The sequence below is a fragment of the Nicotiana tabacum genome, chromosome 11 (genome assembly GCF_000715075.1).
Source record: "Nicotiana tabacum cultivar K326 chromosome 11, ASM71507v2, whole genome shotgun sequence".
Classification (NCBI taxonomy): Eukaryota; Viridiplantae; Streptophyta; class Magnoliopsida; order Solanales; family Solanaceae; genus Nicotiana; species Nicotiana tabacum.
Window position 1 is genome coordinate 79,151,610 of NC_134090.1, and position 20,243 is coordinate 79,171,852.

General features: G+C 38.7%; 1 long non-coding RNA gene and 1 pseudogene across 4 annotated transcripts in view; one reads left to right on the forward strand and one right to left on the reverse strand.

Moving 5' to 3' along the window:
• Positions 1–1,404, forward strand: part of LOC107782913 (MLO-like protein 2) — a 76,098-nt pseudogene extending 74,694 nt beyond the window's left edge.
• A 939-nt stretch (positions 1,405–2,343) lies between these two features.
• Positions 2,344–20,243, reverse strand: part of LOC107780368 (uncharacterized) — a 44,654-nt gene continuing 26,754 nt past the window's right edge. For 3 of the 4 annotated variants that reach the window (XR_012696944.1, XR_012696943.1, XR_012696942.1), the window contains 2 exons: positions 3,907–3,966; positions 2,344–2,811 (listed from right to left, as the gene is read on the reverse strand). This is a non-coding gene — a long non-coding RNA (uncharacterized LOC107780368). The remainder of the gene's footprint in view (positions 2,812–3,906; positions 3,967–20,243) is intronic. The other variant, XR_012696945.1, reaches the window with a different exon arrangement.

Genomic DNA, 20,243 nt, shown 5'->3' on the forward strand with positions numbered 1-20,243 from the left:
ACGCCAATTCAAGGAGGCTCCGTCAGTCATCGTACTCGTCGTCGGTCGTGGTTAGTCAAATTTGGACTCATACAATAACTTTGCTACTTTTACCTAACAAAACATAGACTAAATCCTCCTTTTTAATATTTCCCCCCTATTGCATGTGGCCATAAATTAAGGAGCATATTCATTGATGCATTTTGATCTTGTTAGGGCTCTCATTCAAGTGCGCTGTAGCTACGGCTCTTCCACTATATGCCTTGGTTACTCAGGTATCCTCTTCCCTCTCTCCTAGATTAATTGTTCGTAATTTACTTTTTTGGTATCAACCACCTTAATCCCGTTAAGAAATATTGTTCAATATATCTTGAAACGAATTAATATGTAGCATTTCTCATACAATTTCCACTTCTCAATACTGCAACTTTTAATCTCTGTCCCTTTGAACAATGACTCAATCAGGATATAATAATATATGCATATATATATATTGACAATGTAAAAATTCATTACATTATATGCGTAATTTAACATGTGACATGTTAGTTACTAATTTTATTAGGTTGTTATTATAAGTGATCTAAATGTATAAATATCATTTACACTGCCCATATATAAAACCTAAACTCATCCAATTAACTATTAAAGGGTGACTCATCTTTCATATAATCAAGAGGAAAGTGTTAGGTTTTGCCCTGAATTTCTAGTCTATTAGGACTCTCTTTCTTGAAAGAAGGGAAAAATACTCCTTAAAAATAAATCTCCTTCGTATGACTCTATCATTTTCTTGAAGGAAAAGTCTTGGACATCTATAATTGAGGATCTCTACTTCTTACAATAACAACAATAATATAGTCTTGTTTATGGGCAGATTTTTCTCTCAATAATTTTTATGCTTTTATACTAATTTTAATATGTAGGTCAATTAACCAAACTCCATTATAATATTCTCTTTTAGTATAAATCTTTTGTCGTCAGCTTTGCATGTTATTTCGATCCCAACAGAAGGTTACATATATTACGGAAAAAAAATCATGAATACATTTCATTAATTATTGGAAATGTTTGCAGATGGGATCAACAATGAAACCGGTTATCTTTGGTGACAATGTGGCATCCCCTATAAGAACATGGCACCAGACGGCAAAGCTGCGGCCGAAGAGCGGCCGGCCATCAGGAAATGTGAGTCCCCTCACAAGCAGGCCAGCTACACCATTGCATGGAGGTTCCTCCCCTGTTCACCTAAAGCAATATGGCTACCAGAAAAATATTGCCCAATATTATCCTCCCGTTGAACCATCTCCCCGTCGGAGGATTGAGGCTAATCAAGAAATTAGCTCCAGGCAAAGCTTTGATCATGGCAGTGAACCTGACATTGAGCTCAGCTTGAGTGATTTCTCACTCGTCAACAAAATCAATTAAACTAGTTTTTGGGTTCGATGTTCTTATAAGCTTTAGCAGAAGTAGCATGTTCAAAACTATTACTGTGTATAGACAAAATTACATAATGACATGATTTACGTTATTTGCTGTTGTTATTATTTGCAGTAATTGAAAAACTTTTAGGTTTGTATTATTTTAAGTTAACACTAAGCTATGAAGCGCGAATTACTGTTAAACACCAAATTTGGTTAGACGGTTAGAAAAATAAATAAATAGTATGGAGCATAGGATTTAGTTTGAGGTGTATCAAGGACACTATTCTTAAGGATATCTCACCCTTAAGGGTATCTCACCCACACAGTGAATAGAATAAGATATTTCACCTGCACAATAAATAGAATATCTCACGGTGATAGGGTTACAAATACTTTAGCTTTATGTTTTGATGATCTAACAGATTTACTGTCGAAAAATCAGATAAGGAACCTAACACACTTGGTTCACAACTCAAATCAACGGACTTCAGCTTATGAGAGTTGCTATGACTTCAGAAGATGGAGAATCAACACATGACCTGATACCTTGTGTTTTCCACTACAAAAATAAAGTGTTATTGTGGCCGTTTTTTATGTATATTGCGGCGGTTTTGAGCCGCCACTATGTAGGCTAACGGCGGTTTCCAACAACGCCATAATTACGTGCGCCAAAAAGTTATTGCGGCAATTTTTCGAAAGGCGCCACAATTGTGAAAGTGAATTAACGACGGTTCGGTTTTACTTAATACGGCGAGTCATAACCGCCAGAATTGGATTATGTTACCGTAATTCAAACTAATTAATATGGCAGTTTTGAACCGCCACAATCCCCCTTTTTGTTGTAGGCTATAATTTTTGTTCATTCACATTTATTATGTTCTACTACTTTTGACACCCTGCCTAATGGATTGGTTTACAATAATTTTGAAACAAACATAAAAAAATATTGAATAATTAAATCACATTTTATATATAAAAATGTAAGTATTCTAGAAATACATCATAAACTGTATTAAATTTTAAGTAGTATTTTACATTCACTCAATACAAGAAAAATAACTACAATAGATCCTAGAAAATTATGTTCAACGAGCTACTTGCATGAATCTGTGGAGTAGTGTTACTTCCATTTAGTGATCCTTTCTGATTGTTAGGCGATACAACATATTTCTTATATTCTGTGGCTACAAAATAAAATGAAGCAAGAAATAACCAAAATTCAATCATTATGTACGAAATATAAATATTCAAAATTGAAAGCATGTCAAAAGGTCATGGTACAAACTAATATATTCACATTTCTTAAACTGCTGAATAGGTTGTAGGTGGCAGATATAACCTGCAGAATCTTTAGTTAACTCCTATAAACATTCAAGATAAGGATCCAGAGAAAAAAGAAGAACAGAGTTACCTGCACAAATCAGAAAAGTGGAATGCATCATTAACATGTAAAAGAAGAAGAAAAAACAAGACCCTTCCAACATTCCCTGCCCTTATTTCCTTTTTCTTTTTCTATGCCAACATATAATATCACTCGTGTATGAGACATTCGAGCTTATACCATGTATATGTTGACCAGTGGAATATTAGCTTGTCTTAGTTTACCTTACAAGTATCCAAAAGCAAGTGCCGTAGTCATATCTAACTATCATACTTTTTACCATGTTTGTCAAACAGGAAATGATTTCATACACAAAAATTTACAAATTGAATATATGCTAATATAATTTTCTTTGAAGAGTATGATTATGCTAGTTTATCTATAGTCATACAACACAGACTCCCTAACTAATCGACCAAGAAAGCAGTTTAATGTAAAGAATATCGGTTTACTGAGTGTGAGTGCTAAAGTGGCAGCAGGATCATTAACTTAACATAACTTTTTCCTATTATAAAACATGACACCATATAGCTTATTGTGATTGATGACCTTGTGATTGATGACAAGGTCTAAAGACTTTGCTCAGAAGGCTTTAGACCTCCATGACATTGTGATTGATGACCTTGATGGACTTCCATTGCACTTGAATATAATTATATTTAGTGACCAAGAAAGGGTAGACATCCGTAAAACAAATAGAATTTGAGAGAGTGACAATAGCATGCGTAAGTATATGAACTAACTTAAATTATCAACAATTAGCAAACAACAGCAAATACCTTAAGTTTCATTTTTGAAATGCTAAAGGATAGAAAGCCAAATAATGGAATTAAAATCTATTAAGTTCATTACCCAGTATCGTAAATGCTACTATGACTTTTTTCGATAATGACAAATGTTACTCTAACTTTGTATCTACAAAGTGGTTAAAACAATCTTTGCAGTAGCCTAAATCTAGAACCAACATGAGTGATATAAATACTGCATAAGTACTATACAACGATTAAAAGCTTCAAGCAAGCAAAGAAACTCAACGAATTATCACTATAAAAATAGAGAGCAACAAGAGACAGCAATGTCTTGAGCTAGTTGAGACAAAAGCAAGTACACAAAGAAAATTCTTACCATCAACAGTTTGGAGGCATTGGATGAATTTTCTAGCTCATTTGTTGAAGTTCTTCATTCCTGCACCATGATTGATCCAGTTTAAGTTAGTGATTAATATAAACTCGCAATAGGACAAACATAAATCCCTTTTGCAGTTTCTCCGAAATCACCAAAGAACAGTGAAAATAACAATTGGACCTATTACTCTAAGGACATGTAAATCATACTGCCTGCACTGTGCACAGAAACAGTGCAGTAGAGTTCTGCAGTCACTTCTCATTTGACCTATCAAGTGATTACATCATTCAAGTAATATCATCCATGTTGTATTAACATTAAACATTACAACAAAACATCACTTGAATACTTGAGAAATTATTCAAGCACTCCAACCGTTTTGCCTTCCAAGCATTCAATTCTCAAGTGCATCAAGAACAAAGAACAACACTACTACGGACCAGTTCCTACAACAAGTATTTTGAATGTCCTTAGTTGAGATGTAACTTTGTAATTGTTCTTTATTGTAATTCCTACTTTTCTTATCTAGAAGCGTGATTCAGAAACCCTTTGTAAACCATAAACCTTTAGCGTTTGTGTCGTGACTAGAGTTAGTCATGAGTTGAAGTCTTTATAATAAGTGTATTGCAAAATGGCTTGTAATAGGTATATTACAAGTTAGTGAGGGATTAAGAATTTAATTCCTAAATTGCATAGGTTGTAATCTAAAGTTGCTCATAGTGAAGTTGAAATCCTACCAGTGTAGGTCGTTATTTTTTATCCCCTCGAGCAGGGATTTTTTCACGTAAAAACTCTATGTCCTCTTTACTTACTGTTATATTAGCATTCTCTGTGGAAACCTATATAGGACCTGGTCTCTATATAGTTTGGTGGACTCATATATTCTATCAATTGGTATCAGAGCGGGTTCTTTCTATCAGGTTAATACCCAGAAAGGATCATCATGGCTGCTCTACAAAATTTTGAAGAAGGTCAGTCTATATATGGACCACCCATGTTCAATGGACAATACTATGGGTGGTGGAAGACAAGAATGCATGACTTCATCATGACATTAGATTTTGAGTTGTGGGATGTTATTTGTGATGGTCCTTATGTCCCAACGAAGAAGGTTGGAGACCCCCATATGACGATGCCTAAAACTAGGAAAGAATACAACGACACAGCTATGAAAGTTGTTGAGAAAAATTTCGTGCTAAGAAACTTTTGGTTTGTGGCATAGGACCTGATGAATACAACAGGATCTCAGCCTGTCAATCTGCCAAGGAGATATGGGAAGCTTTGCAAACAGCTCACGAGGGAACCACTCAAGTAAAACAATCTAATATAGACATGCTCACCAATGAGTATTAATTCTTCAAAATGAAGGACGGTGAATCCATTCAAGACATGCACACAATATTCACTTCCATCATAAATGAGTTACACTCGCTTGGTGAAATTATTCCTAGGAACAAGCTCATGAGGAAAATTCTCAGTGTCCTTCCTCGTTCATGGGAGAGTAAGGTAAATGCTAATACTGAAGCAAAGGATTTGCAAGAGTTAACCATAGATGAGATAGTCGGAAATCTGAAAACCTATGAAATGAAGAAGAAGAAGAAGAAGAAGAAGAAGAAGAAGAAGGACAGTAAAAGAAGATCACCAAAGAAGAAAAAGAACCTGGTACTCAAAGTTGAAAGCAATGAGTCAAGTGAGGAGGACAGTGACATGGCTTACTTAACCAAAAGGTTTTAAAAGATGGTCAGAAGAAACAGAGGGATACCAAAAAGAGGCAGTTCCAGCAGACCAAAGAATTATGACCTTTGTCATAAATGTGGAAAGCCAGGGTATTTTATCAAGGATTGCCCTCTTCTGCAGAAAGAACATTTCAAGTACAACCTTGACAAAGCAACAAAGAGGAACCCAGTGTCTGACAAATGCTTTAAAAGAAGGAACGTCGCTGACAATATTGTAAAGCAAGCTCTTGCAGCATGGGGAGATTCCTTAAGTGAGTCTGAAAAAGAAACTGATACAGGTGATAACTCTATGATGGCAGTTGAAGGTGAAGCAAATGAATATGATTCAATATTTTCTTTGATGGCTCAATCATACAATGATGAAGATGATAACAATGATGAGGTAAACTGCAGGGACATTCAGAGAAATCTGAAATCCTACTCTCCTAAAAAACTCATGTCATTAGCAAATGTGTTAATTGATGCATATCATAGTCTTATAGATGATAATGTTGCCTTGACCATAGAGTTAGGAGATGCTGAACAAACTAGAGATGACTTGGTAGTGTATGTGGTTGATCTAAAGGACACAATAAGTGAGCTGGAGAATGAAAAGGTGGTTTTGACTGAAACAATTGTTAGTGTATAACATGAAAGAGACGACTTGATGGTAGTAGTTATTGACCTAAAAGAAACCATTGAAAATCTAAGTAAATAAAAGAATGACTTAGTGGAAAAAATCGATGCCTTAGTGTCACACCTCCTTTTTCCGCCTCTCGCGAGGGGCGTAGGAGTTTTTTCCAATTAAAGGACAATCGAATCGGGATTTGTTTGTTTATTTCAGAGTCGCCACTTGGGATATTTAGGGTGTCCCAAGTCACCAATTTTAATCCCGAATCGAGGAAAAGAATGACTCTGTGTTACAGTCCGCGAACCAGAAATCCGGATAAGGAATTCTGTTAACCCGGGAGAAGGTGTTAGGCATTCCCGAGTTTCGTGGTTATAGCACGGTCGCTCAACTATTATATTTGGCTTGATTATCTGATTTTATACAAATATGAATTTATGTGCAAATTTTAACTTTTTACCGCTTTCATAATTATTATTATTATTTTTACAAGGAATTGCAACGTTGTGAAAATGTATCTCAAACCGCGTCACAATCAATGTACCCGTGGTTGTTGACACATCTCGACTCTGTTGAGATTTGGATTTGGGTCACATAAATGTGCACCCGAGTTAAGGAAAATAAATTATTAAAGGCGCACCTAAAGCAACTAGCGTATTGTTATTTTGGGGAAGGCCGTAAAATTCTCTAAACGACCTGTCCCGAATTTTAAGTATTTTAACATATACATTTAGAGGGCCCCGCAGCTTGTGCATTTTTTGTTTGTCGAGGCTCATCTCATTCATTATTTTAAAAAGAATTTGCAATGTCATGGAAATGCATCTCAAACCACGTCACAATCAATGTACCCGTGATTAGAGACACATTTCGACTCCGTTGAGATTTGGATTTGGGTCACATAAATGTGCACCCAGGTTTAAGGAAATAAATTATTAAATGCGTGCCTAAAGATACTAACGCGTTATTATTTTGGAGAAAAGCCGTGAAATTTGCTAAGACGGCATATCCCGAAAACTAAGTATTTAACACATATATTTTTGTGAGGGCTCCGCATTCTGTGCGTTTTATTTGGCGAGGCTCGTCTCATTTTTATTTTTTTAAAAAAGGAGAAGGCTAAAATAACTACATTTTTCTACTTTGCGAGGTCATGAACAATTCAACTGATGACACACCTCGATTTCTAAAGGATTAAAATTAATTAAGCGGAGGTCATGGGTTGTAGATTGAACTTATTTGATGTAAAGAGTATTTTTCGTGGAATTAAGCTTACTACCTTAATTTTAAAATTACCACTACATGTATAAGCAACTATTAAGAAGAACTAAATAATTAAAATTTTCAGAATGTGTACAAACACCAATTGTGACAATATTTGGATAATCAACAACCTAAACATGAGGAAACGAATGCCAAATAACTGCTTAGAGTAACCAAACAAAAGAAAAGACATTCACGGCCAAATTTCAATGCCATACGGAGTTAGCCAGAAATAGCAATTCGCAAACATCATGTATATATGTCTCGCTCAATTACCTACGATCCACGTGAGCTAGGATTACATTTCAATATCATATACACATATTACCCAAAAGAAAATACGAAGGATATGGGCAGAGGTGACCTACTTGTGATTAACGTTTGATACGTCGAAACTGCGACGAAACCTCGGACAACAACCTCGACGTACCGAACCTCGACGAACAACGACGACCTCGATGTAAATAGAAAGCTCGAACCAAGACTGTCAGCGACCCGAGATGCTGGCTGCTGCTGTTTTTTTTTCCTTTTCGACGCAGCAAACGGGTACGTGAATATGAAGCAAAAGGGGTCGTTTGGATGTGAGGAAGGAGCAGCTATGGAGGGTCGTTTGGGCAGTGGTCGATGAAGGAAGTTTGGACAGGAGATTGGTCGATGATGCAGCGGTGGTTGCTGCTGCTCAAAAAAAAAGAATGAGGGGTCGTGGGTTATGGAGGTGTTCGCGGGTGATGGACGACGGGGTAGTTTGGACAGAAAAGATGAAGCAGAAGGCAGAAGCAGCTGCGACGAGCAGCTGGGGACGATGGTGATGACGGAATACGGGTTGTGGTCGCCGGACGTGAGGATGGAGCTGGTTTCAATGGAGGAAGAAAGCGAGCTACTGGTTTTCCGGTGACGAAAGGGGTCGTTTCCTGGTTGTTACGGAGAGGTTTGGAGATGGGGAAGACGATGGGGGAGTTGGGCTGGTTATCGCGACTGGTTTTCAATCGTTCGGAATCCTGAAGAAGATGAAGCCTTAGGGTTTCTTTTCTAGGGTTCTCCCTTTGTTTTCTTTTAGGAAGAAGAAGATCAAGTCTAAGTGTTTTTCCTTTCCCCTTTCAATTTTTCTATCCGTGTGTTTTTGTATCTTCTCAAAGAACATGGACCTCACGTGTGTAGGGGTCCAAGACTTGTGTCTCCCATGCGCGGTGGGGTTCCCCGTGTGTGGTGTTCCGTCCGTGTTCCCCACGCGTGTCCGCCATGTGTGGTGGGCTCGAATTATTACGAGCTAGGTCCGAAAATTAGGCCTAAAAACGGGTAGTTTGAACCCAAATATTATTCTTTGCCCAGACCCGAGAATAAAACACGATGTTATTCAATTAATCCTATGCAAGCAAAATAACTACCAAACTAAGACTAACATTTAAAACAAAACTATTTCTTTCTTTTTTTTTTAGTATTTTTCAAGATTAAAATAGCTACAAAGCATAAATAAAACTATTTTTGTCATTTTCGTTTTTATATAAAGATAAAATATAAAGTACTATTTTTGTATTTTTCAAGATTAAGATGGATACAAAACGTTAATAACTTTTTTTGTAATTTTCGAAATTATACAACGATAAAAACATAAAGTACTATTTTTATATTTTTTAAGTTAAAAATGGCTACAAAACATTAATAAAACTATATTTTTTATAATTTTCGAAATTATATAAAGTACAAAAATAAAGTACTATTTTTTTGTATTTTTTCAAGTTTGTGAGAAATACATAAGCTAAAATTTATATATATATTTTTTGTAATTTTTCTTTTGCGACGAAATAAAGTAAAATAGTCAAAATAGCTATATTAGACCCAATTTAAATATTCACGCTAAAAATGTGAAAATTCCCGGAGAGGGTCAAAAATCACACGTCTACAGGAGGTCTACGAGGGCCACTACGGAAGAGTTTTTCGACAAAAAATGACTAGACATGTTTTTGACCCGACCATTATTTGGAGGGACTACACTAAGGAAAGGAAGGGAATGTGACCGAGCCCTGGTATCTGAGCTACCTACATATCCTTGGTTATAAAGGAATCAGGCCACGTGTAGTTCGGAACTGAGAGAGATGGTAGAGTGTACCGAGGTGAAGAGCCGATCGAGGTGCCATTCCGTTGAGGTTCCGCTCCGCGGTCCTGCTGTTACAAAAATGAAAAATGAAAAAAGACTAACTAAGCCTATCAGCTACTAGTTACAAGGATTCCTATCTATAAGTCTTCTGAAACTTGATCTTGAGTCTTGAATGGTGCTTCATACAGACTTTGGATTTGAACCTTGATACTTGCTAGTTGTAGGTGCTAGTTCTTGAGCAGACCACATTTGTTCTCCACTTCCGTACTTTGGATTCATTTTTTTATGCTTGCTTTTTTTCTTTTCTTGTTTTTGTTTTTGTGACTAGTTTCTGTTGATCATCTCAGACTGTTGACTCGCATTCTTGAGGCGAGCTTCTGCTATTTCTAACTTGGATTGAATGCTGGGAATTTTTGTTGTAACCTTCTGCCTTCCAGTGGGTTACTGCTTGATCTTGAAAGATATTCCTCTGTCCTACAGGCGGATTCCTGACTTCATCATCTTGAATTTAACGACCTCCGTTTTACAGGCGGGCTCCTGACTTCTTCAATCTTCGACATATAACAACCTTCGTTCTACAGGCGGGCTCCTGACTTTTTCCTCTTCAACATACAGCAACCTCCGTTCTACAGGCGGGCTCCTGACTTCTTCATCTTGAACATATAACAACCTCCGTTCTATAGGCGCGCTCCTGACTTCATCAATCTTCAACATACAAACCTCCGTTCTACAGGAGGGCTCCTAACTTCTTTAACTTCTTAAAATTTAATTCAGCCTCCATTCTCCAGGCGGACTCCTGACTTCAACAACTTCGACATACAACAACCTCTGTTCTACAGGCAGGCTCCTGACTTCGTCATTTTGAACATATAACAACCTCTGTTCTACAGGCGGGCTCCTGACTTCTTCAACTTCTTAAAATTTAATTCAGCCTCCATTCTCCAGGCGGGCTCCTGACTTCAACAATTTTTTCAAAAATTTATCACCTCCATTCTCCAGGCGGGATCCTTCAACCAAAACAAACAAAACAAATGAAACTTCCTAACCCAGTTTGCACTGGGAAGATTTGTGAGTCGTTAGCAAAATTGTAACCCACTTATACTACTGATGCAATGATGAGAGTAAACTAAAGACTAGACTAGGATGTGCATCTCCTACGAGTAAAACCAAAAAACTCTTGCTAGCAAATGTGTCTGCTAAAATAAAACCTCAATGACTCAAACTAGGAAGTGCGTCTTCTATGGTTGAATCGGAATGAGCTAAACCAGGAAGTGCGTCTCTTAGGGGTGAAAACTTCAGTGACTAAAACTAAGAAGTGCGTCTCCCATGAATAAAATCTCAATTTAGGAAGTGCCTCCTAAAAGAAAAACTTGAAAGACCTTGATTAGGAAGTGCGTCTCCTACAGGTAAAACTTCAATAAACTAGACTAGGAAGTGTGTCTCCTATGGCCGAACTTAAAATGAATCAAACTAGGAAGTGCATCTCCTAAGGGTGAAATCTCAATTCCGGAAGTGCGTCTCCTGAAATAAAATACAACCTGAAAAAGCCAAACTAGGAAGTGCGTCTCCTACGAATGAAATCTTAAATGAACCAGACTAGGAAGTGCGTCTCCTAAAGCAAAAATATAACCTGAACGACCCAGACTACGAAGTGCGTCTCCTAGGGGTAAAATAAACTTAGGAAGTGCGTCTCCTATGGGTGAAATTTTAATGATTTTGAACTAGGAGGTGCGTCTCCTTACAATGAAAACTTAATTCAGGAAGTGCATTTCCTATGCATAAAATTAAACTTAGGAATTGCGTCTCCTAGGGGTAAAATAAACTTAGGAAGTGCGTCTCCTATGGGTGAAACTTTAATAATTTCGAACTAGGAAGTGCGTCTCCTAATAATGAAAACTTAATTCAGGAAGTGCGTTTCCTATGCATGCAATTAAACTTAGGAAGTGCGTCTCCTAGGGGAAAAACTAAACTTATAGGAAGTGCGTCTCCTATTGGTAACACTAAACTTAGGAAGTGCGTCTCCTGGGGTAAAACTAAACTTTAGGAAGTGCGTATCCTATGGGTAAAAATTAAACTTTGGAAGTGCGTCTCCTATGGGTAAAATGAACTTAGGAAGTGCGTCTCCTATTGGTAAAACTAAACTTAGGAAGTGCGTCTCCTGTGGGTAAAACTAAACTTAGGAAGTGCGTCTCCTGGGGTAAAACTAAACTTAGGAAGTGTGTCTCCTATGGGTGGAATTTTAATTATTTCGAACTAGGAAGTGAGTCTCCTACTAATGAAAACTTAATCCTGGAAGTGCGTTTCCTATGCATGAAATTAAACTTAGGAAGTGCGTCTCCTAGGGGCAAAACTAAACCTAGGAAGTGCGTCTCCTATGGGTAAAACTAAACTTAGGAAGTGCGTCTCCTGGGGTAAAACTAAACTTAGGAAGTGCGTCTCCTATGGGAAAAATTAAACTTAGGAAGTGCGTTTCTTATTGGTAAAACTAAACTTAGGAAGTGCATCTCCTAGAGGTAAAACTAAACTTAGGAAGTGTGTCTCCTATGGGTGGAATTTTACTGATTTCGAACTAGGAGGTGCGTCTCCTACTAATGAAAACTTAATTCAGGAAGTGCGTTTCCTATGCATGAATTTAAACTTAGGAAGTGCGTCTCCTAGGGGCAAAACTAAACTTAGGAAGTGCGTTTTCTATTAGCAAAACTAAACTTAGGAAGTGCGTCTCCTATGGTAAAACTAAACTTAGGAAGTGCGTCTCCTATGGGTAAAATTAAACTTAGGAAGTGCGTCTCCTATTGGTAAAACTAAACTTAGGAAGTGCGTCTCCTAGGGGTAAAACTAAACTTAGGAAGTGCGTCTCCTATGGGTGAAATTTTACTGATTTCGAACTAGAAGGCGCGTCTCCTACTAATGAAAACTTAATTCAGGAAGTGCATTTCCTATGCATGAATTTAAACTTAGGAAGTGCGTCTCCTAGGGGCAAAACTAAACTTAGGAAGTGCGTCTCCTATTGGCAAAACTAAACTTAGGAAGTGCGTCTCCTATGGGTAAAATTAAACTTAGGAAGTGCGTCTCCTATGGGTAAAACTAAGCTTAGGAAGTGCGTCTCCTATTGGTAAAATGAACTTAGGAAGTGCATCTCCTATTGGTAAAATGAACTTAGGAAGTGTGTCTCCTATTGGTAAAATGAACTTAGGAAGTGCGTCTCCTATTGGTAAAATGAACTTAGGAAGTGCGTCTCCTATTGGTAAAACTAAACTTAGGAAGTGCGTCTCCTAGGGGTAAAACTAAAGTTAGGAAGTGCGTCTCTTAGGAATGAAAGTTTTAACTCACGAAGTGCGTCTCCTATGCGTGGACCATTTCCTTCTTCCTGAATTATTTACTTACCTGTGTTGTCTTCCCTCGAAACTGCTGGGGATAACACTGCTGGGAATTATTTACTTACCTGCTGGGGATGATACTGCTGGGGGAATCTTCTTTCCTTCCCCCCTTCAAAACTTTTATTTTCTCTCAACATTGCGGGAGATAAAAATGTTATCAACTGGAGATAACTCTGTTGAGGATAACACTGTTGGGGGATTCCTTCAAAATTGGTGCTCCACTCTTCTGAAGCCTGCTGGGAGCGACACTGGCCCTTTGCCTTTCCGAACACAAGTCTCAATCTTTTTGTTCTGTCCGCTGGGGATACAACTTCCTTTATTAAAACTTGGGGATAAGACTGGTTCAAAGATCAACTCCCTTGAGACTGGTGTTATCTTTCTTCTTTTCCAAATGGGTACCTGCCTTCAAGAAAATTTTCACAATTAGAAAATTTTCTGCCCCGGTTTGATGATCTTCTTTATGGCATGTATTTCCGCCATCAATAACATTTATTTTCCCTGTTTCAAATCAAAAAAAAAATTTGTTAGTTTAAAAACATGGTGAGCGGTCATGCCACTCCTGCTGGGGATGGTTTCCTCTTTCTCCTTTCCCCGCTTTGTGTTCCATTATGTTATCAAAACTTGTTGGGGATGATATTAATTGCTGACATTGGCCCATCCCTTTTATCAATCTCATCTTGATGGGGATACCCTTCTTGACACAGGTTTTGCGCCTGTTCCTTCCTGACTTATACCACTTGGGTGTACTAATCAGATCCCATCTTGCGTAATTGGAAAGCTGATGGCAAATTTTGAAGTCATTTCTCACTTGCTTTGACCAAACAGACTCTACTGGAGAATTTTCTATGAAAGGAGAAAGACAAAAAGGGACGGAATAAAAGACAAAAAGAAAAAGATGACTCTCTAACAAAAGAAACTATAAGTAAAACCTATCAAACACGGATACTGACTCTAACGGTCATGACATGCACATGTGGCCTATCCTCCGTCGTCACATCGCCTTTCACCATTTCTACCTGATGATTTTCATCTGATTCTCAATCCTTATTCGACTAGTAGTGCCCCGGAGGGTTTTTACTATCAAGTCTCTCTCATTTCGGTTTTTCTCTCAGCTTTCTTCGCCTTATGGTGCCTGTGAAGGTTTTCACCGATAAGACTCTCTCATTTTTCTTTCTCAGTCGGGGATTGGAGTGTTACCGATAAGATTCTCTCTACTAGGAATTCCTTTGGCTATCCAACCCTTCAACTCATGATCCTCATTCCGTAGGGGATCAATGTCTTTTATGCATGGGGATCAGAGTCTCTTCTGCATGGAGATCAGAGTCTTTTCTGCATGGGGATCTGAATGTTATGTTCTGATAAAACTCTCTCATTTGTCTGACTTGGCATCTTTTGAAGACTGATCAGAAGGTCTTTCTTTGGACCGTAGTGTAGGATTTTGGATAGACTAGAAAGGAAGGGTATTTAAGGCTAAAAAATGCATCAATTTTGGGTTTAAAATTACAACCTTCAGAACTAGATTTATTTACAACAAGCGCAACCGTTGCCTCAGTTTCTTGCTTGGGGATATTTTAATTTTTGTTACACTATGACCGAGCTACGAAGCGCCTACGTATCCTCTTTGAGGAATCAGGTCAAACGTAGTTCCCACTGATTCCTTTTTCTTGTGACTCATTTCTTATCTTCCTTTTATTTTTCTTTTCTTTTCCTTTTCCTTTTCTCTTTTGCTTTTTTTTTTCTTGCTTTTTTGTTCTTTTTGTTCTTGTTGTTTTCTCCTTTTATTTTCTTTTTCTTTTTCTTATCTTTTCTGTTTGTGTTTCTACCCTTTGCTACTAATTCCGAAAGAGGAGTATGAAAGAAAATAAATAAGTCTCAAAAGGGGTAACAAAGGATAAAGTGTTTAGGTAGCAGAACAAAATGTCTTCGTCATTCCAATATTCAAAACATGTCAAGTGCAAACAACACAATTAAACAAAGATTTGTAGCCTCTTCTGATGGTGCTGGACTTGACAATTATACTCACCCATTTGCTTTTTCATTTGTCATCTCTAAAGCACCGTTGGGCAACACTCTCACTCGCATTATCATGAACGACCCTCATGTCAATTTGGCAAACCTTGCATTTAATGGTTTTCTTTATGTTTTACTTTCCCCAGTTCCACATGACTCGGGCTCCAAATAATCTCAAACCGTTCTTATTTCCTTTAAACGTTTCGATCACCTCCCAATGGTTTAATGATCAGCTTTTAAGATTGGGCCAAAATTGTGTGCGCATGTCATGTCACTAGAATCGGTGTTTGAACAAAAGACACAACAAAAGGATAGAAGAACTAAACAAAGAAAATTACTGGAAATAAATAAAAGACCGAAATTTGCATTAGACTAACGGTGGAATGGTTCGAATAACAAAGTAAGCAAAACAAACCAAAGTACACCATGAAACAAACCTGGACCAAACTAAATAAACCATTGTGGCAAAAATGGAGGGACAAGAGGGTTTGACACAAGACAATATCCGGATTACAACCCTAAGCATAATCCAGACAACAGAAATGACAACAAAATAAACCATCAAAGATCCTCTCCGGCTGACCCAAAATGGAGTGTCTTTCCTACTACCAAGCACAGCATTTTAGCCATTGAGCTCTATATCAACATTGCCATGACCATCACCAATTTCAGTATCATCAACATCAGTCAAGAAGTTCTCAAGGGGATTCGCGTGCTCCCTGTCACTGTCATTGATCACAATTACCCCTTCCTGAATCATTCTTTCTATTTCCTTTTTCAAACAACGACAGTCTTCAATGCTATGTCCTTGGACATTAGAGTGGTACATGCATCGTATAGCAGGATCAAATCCTTTTGCATATGGGTCTGGAGTATAGCCAAGGAGCGACTCAATCAGGCCAGAAAGCTTTAACTTTTCAAACAAACTTGTGTAGGACTCCCCAATCGGCATGAAACTATTTCGTTGCCTTTGTTCCCCTCCATGCCCCTGTTTTCTAGGGTCATTGGGTGCTCGAAAACGTTGTGAAGGCAAGAATGCATTATGTGGTGCTGGCTCTCGCCATAGGGGGTGACCTGATGGTTGAACCTGTGACCGGACATTGTTCGGAGGATAATACTGAGGCGGATTATATGGAGCTCGGGGGCAGGTTTGGGCATGATGGGCTGAAAAGAGTGGCTTTGATGGTGGGTAGTAGGGTTGTGGAAGGTTGTATGGAGTGTGTGGATAATTTGGGTGACGGGGTCTGGGCTTGTAGTGAAGGGAAGGACCTCTGAATTTGGACCTAGTACCTGCTTCGACTGTTGCGACCTCGAGCGCCACTCTGGATGGCCTGAGTGGTTGCTTTAATCGCCGAATAGCTCAGGATTTTGTTGGATCTGAGTCCATCTTCGATCATACCGCCCATTTTTACTACTTCGTTGAAAGATTTACCAACTGACGTCACTAGGTGACCAAAGTAAGTTGGCTCCAAAGTTTGTAAGAAGTAGTCCACCATTTCACCTTCCCTCATTGGTGGATCGACTCTTGCTGCTTGTTCCCTCCAACGGAATCCGAATTCCCTGAAGCTCTCTCCAGGCTTTTTCTCAAGTTTTAACAGTGTGAGACGGTCCGGGACGATCTCAAGGTTATACTGGAAGTGACCCGCAAATGCTTGTGCTAGATCGTCCCAGGTATACCACCTGCTAGGATCCTGCCTCGTGTACCATTCGAGTGCGGACCCGCTTAAACTTTGACCGAAATAAGCTATCAGAAGCTCATCCTTTCCACTTGCTCCTCTCATCTTACTACAGAAACCTCGCAGATGTGCCATGGGATCACCATGCCTCTCGTATAGATCAAATTTGGGCATCTTAAAACCTGCCGGCAATTGCACATCAGGGAAAGGGCACAGATCATTGTAGGCCACACTAACCTGGCTGCCCAATGCATGCATACTCCGGAAAGATTGCTCCAGGATTTTCATTTTACGAAGCACTTCATCCTGCTCCGGATTCTTAGTCGGCCTCTCAGTTTCTGCTGGAAGTTGGAGGTGAGGGGTGTAAGTGTATGGTTCGGGTGCTTTAAAGGTTGGTTCGGGAGGATAATACTGGTTATCATGAGCCTGAAACAACGGCTCGCTGGAGGATCTTTGCAGTGTGGCTGGTGGAGGTGCCCCGAAGACGGGGACGGTTGGCGGAGGAGGGTGTTGTTTGGGTGGTGGAGCTTGGAGATTATAAGAAGTTTCCCTTTGGTAGTATTGGGCAATGGGGAAGCTTGTTGAAGGGCCGGGTGAAGGGTATTCCGGTGTGTGTCCCGGTAGGGAAGTAGGAGTGACGAGTGGTTCGGGCCCCTTTGGCACCTTAGCCATGGCTAGCTGCATTTCATGCATTTCCAATCTCATTTTTTCTATATTGGCCATCGCCTCCTTCAGCATCTGATGTGCCGTCCTTTCCGACTCAACACTATTTTCTGAGTCAACCATGATTTCTTGTATAAGCCCTTTTGATCTTGTTTGATAATGGTATGGTGCCAGTACGCTTTAACAACTAACTGTTTGGAATTGGACAAACAACAAACTTGTTAGCGTTAGAGTTTTAACAGATATTGCAATTGCATGTTGGGGGATGCAATATTCTTAGGCAGTTAACCATTTCTAACATGTTTTTGCTCCTACCGCGTGCATCCTCCCAGCTTGTTTTTATTTGTGCCCTTTTCAAGTGTTTCGGAAACCCTCCATTCCCCTTTATTTTCTTTTTTATTTATTCACTTTCTTTTTCTTTTCTTTTTATGTTTTGTTGTGGTCTAATCTTATGGAGATTTCCTATGTATCATGACCCCGCATGAATCAGACCTTGCGTAGTTCGGACTAATAAAAGATAAACAATAATAAATATTTATTTTCAATTTAAAACAAACTGGGTTTCAAAGGTTTGAAGATGACCTACAAACTCGAAAATCAAACAACCCACCTATTCTAATTAAAAGATTGACAAACTCCAAAAACAAATGGCCAGCTTCCTTTCTCTGTTTGACAAATGCAACCAAACGGTTATTTTTGCAAACGTGGCCTCTTCCAAATTTCATATGAATTTTGCGGCCGGGAAGGATTATTTTATGACGAACTTGTCCGTTCTTTTACGAAAATAGCCTTTCGACAACTGAAAGATACTCTAAGGCTATTTCGGCAAGAACGGTTTAAGACGCGGCAGAAGCTGGCTCGGCTTATTTTTGACTAAATATCCAAACGGTATTCACCTGACCGCTGACTCTTTGTTTTTTTTTCCTTTCAAATTACAAAAAAAAAAACTGGTGTTGCGAACACGGCCCTTCAGCGCCTCGGGGACGAAGATTTTTAAGGCTGTGTGGGTCAATTGGACCAAATCTAAAACAATGACCCAAAGGTGGCTGTTTATACAAAGTCAGCCTTCCGGCGTCCCTTTCGGGAACATTGGCTATTTATGACAAAACAACATCACCTGACTTATTCATGACTCTTTTTTATCGTTTTTCAAATTAGCAAACTCAATATTGCAAACACGGCCTTTCAACGTCTCGGGGATGAAGATTTTTAAGGCTGTGTGGGTTAACTGGACCAAATCTTAAAAAATGACCCAAAGATGGATGTTTATGCAAAGTCAGCCTTCCGGCGTCCCTTTCGGAAACATTCGGCTATTTCTTGATAAAACAGCGTCAAAATTTGACAAATTTTTTTTGGCTATTTTTTAGCGAAAGGGGAGGTTGAACACCACCCGACTTATTTATGACAAGATTAAAATTTTGACACGTTTTTTATTTATTTATTGGTTTTTGGCTATTTTAGCAATAGCAAAAGGGGGTTGGACCCGATGAGGGTTGCCTACGTATCTTACATCCGGTGAGAATCAAACCCGCGTAGTTCGGGCAAATAAACTATTTTTGAGAAGACCCTTTTCCATTTTCTATTTTTTCCACAACAAACAAACAAACTATTATTTTTCATTCATAACAAACACACAAACAAACGTAAAACATAAAACATTCCTTCTTTTCCTTTTTTTTTTCAAAATTCCGGCAGAGTTTCGACACTACTTGGACATTGGTTGTTTTTCTAAAAATAAGTAGTTATATCTCTACACTGTTATTTTCTCCTCTTTTTCACGATTTTCTAATTTGTGGAAAATGATGACAACATACAAAATCTTTTTTGAATTTTCAATGCTCCTTTTTTATTTATTATTATTTTTAAAAAATGTGACATGGGGGGGAATAGGGAATTCCAAGACTTCTTGGATTCCACAAATGTTCCCCATGTGCTTTTCCCAAAAATGAAGCGTGGGGGACATTGGGAATGTCAAGACTTCTTGGATTCCACAAATGGTCCCCATGTGCTTTTCCCAAAAATGAAGCATGGGGGACATAGGGGATTCCAAGACTTCTTGGATTCCACAAATGTTCTCCATGTGCTTCTCCCAAAAATGAAGTGTGGGGACATATGGAATACCAAGGCTTCTTGAATTCCACAAATGTTCCCCATGTGCTTAATTAACATAATATCATGCTTATCTAAAAAAATCGTGCAACTTTCTTATTTAACGTGATCAGCATGATAAGGAGTGTCATTTGTCCTCAACTATCATTGGTCCACCAAATGACCCTTTTACCCTTGAATAAATACAACATGTAGCACATATGATGCCTTAAGATGGTCTATTATTTTCAGGTTGCTTGTCCTAGACGGACCCAACCCCTGTGTTGAGTCCCCTAAGTCAAATGCACATGATGCAAATAAACGTTCCTACTAGGGATTCGACATGAAGTTGAGTTATTCTAGGTTCAAAACCTGGGTATGTGTTCTAGACAGTGTACCCGAACGGACAACTCGAATCGAGGAAGGAGCTCCTTTCCGGGAACCAAAAGGCCAGCCAGCTTAGAAACTTTCCGAGCCTCTTTTATTTAGGGTAGGACACTAACAGAATAGGGAGTCTTAACCAGTAAGCACATCCCCGAAGGTAAGAAGAGAAGGTTTCGGCACAGTTTATATGTACAATCCAAATAATATCAAAGCGGTAAAAGCATCATTTAGCACATTAGGCATATATCATGTAACAGAATCAGATAAGACCAAATATAACAATTTATCTAAGCTCGAATTTCTAACCCTGAACCAGTGGTTCTGGGTAATAAGAAGTCCCCAGCAGAGTCGCTAGAGCTGTCACACCTCCTTTTTCCGCCTCCCGCGAGGGGCGTAGGAGTTTTTCCCAATTAAAGGACAATCGAATCGGGATTTGTTTGTTTA